Genomic DNA, 1381 nt, shown 5'->3' with positions numbered 1-1381 from the left:
GTTGCCTCCCATAAAGCACTTTGTTTAACGTCGTCAACTTGACCAATGATTCCACTTGGATCAAAATTCCATTTAAGTAATCCTTGATCAATCACCCAATCTTTTTCAGATCCAAAGATTCCTACAAAGTCCTTAAATTTAACTTTTTTTCTTTCAGCTCTTCCTGTTTAGATTGATTCATAGCATTATTCCTCATATTTCCTTCTAGATCCAATATTCTTCTAGTGGTTTTCTCAATTTTCATATAAATATCATCTTTAAATTTTATAAGAAACGGATCTTTATAAGATACTTCATGATCTCCCAAAATTTGGATCGAATTTCCTCTGATAATTCAGATTCTGGATTAAATTCTTCTAAAGTTAATTTCTTGAATACTTCTATAAATCATGATAATTGTTGGTCTAATTTTCTTCCCCTTGGTACTGAGTAAATAGTGGAGGTGGTTTTTCTATATTTATGTCCTTAGGAAATTCTTTCATTGGTTTTTCAATCTCCTTATCCTCATCTTTCAACTCGAAGTTCTTTTGAAACATATTTTCAAATTCTCTTCTAAATATTTGTTTGATAACTTTATATTACTCAACATTCATCTGCTTAGGGTTTATCTCAGGGGGGTAACTGTTAATTGCATTAATAGTTTGCCCCAGCATCAAAATCTTATTCATTTTGTGTGTATACCATGTAACATGCCATTCCGTGATTTTAAATAACTCTTTCATAGGAAATTTTTTACTGATTTAATCATTCAATTCAGGTTCATCTTGTGATTGAGTTAAATATGAAGATATAAAGACTGGTGGTGTAGATGAATTCTCTAAATAGGTAGGCTTTAAAATTTTATGGGGTATACTCATTTTAAATTTATTAAATTTTTCAACAGATGGAATTAAAAGTTTACTATTTTCGGTAACGTCCATCATTTCACACCTCTCCTGAAAATACAAAGAGTCTTTTTTAAACAACATTTTAGACTCATCATGAAAGTTCATTTCGATCTCATCTATTAACTTACTCTCAAAACTACTTAGATAATTAATTTCATCCATCCAAAAATAATCATCATCTTTTCTCTCAGCTGGATATTTCATAGTCTTTAACACATCAAAAGTGACTTCCTGGTCATTAATAATTGGATTTTCTTTGTCTTCCTCCACATCTAATACAATAAAGTCCATAGAAAAGATAAATTTACCCACTTTAACAAGAACGTCTTCTATAAACCCTTTTGAATAAATGATAGATCGATCAACTAACTGAAGGGTTACAGTAGTGGGAGAAATATCAACTAAACTTAATCTTCTAAATATTGATAAAAACATCACATTAATGCTCGATCTTAAATAACATAAAGCTTTTCCACATAATCTTTCTCCAAATA

The sequence above is a fragment of the Phalaenopsis equestris genome, unplaced genomic scaffold, assembly GCF_001263595.1.
Source record: "Phalaenopsis equestris unplaced genomic scaffold, ASM126359v1 Scaffold000873, whole genome shotgun sequence".
Taxonomy (NCBI): domain Eukaryota; kingdom Viridiplantae; phylum Streptophyta; class Magnoliopsida; order Asparagales; family Orchidaceae; genus Phalaenopsis; species Phalaenopsis equestris.
Note: the sequence above shows the minus strand (reverse complement) of the source record.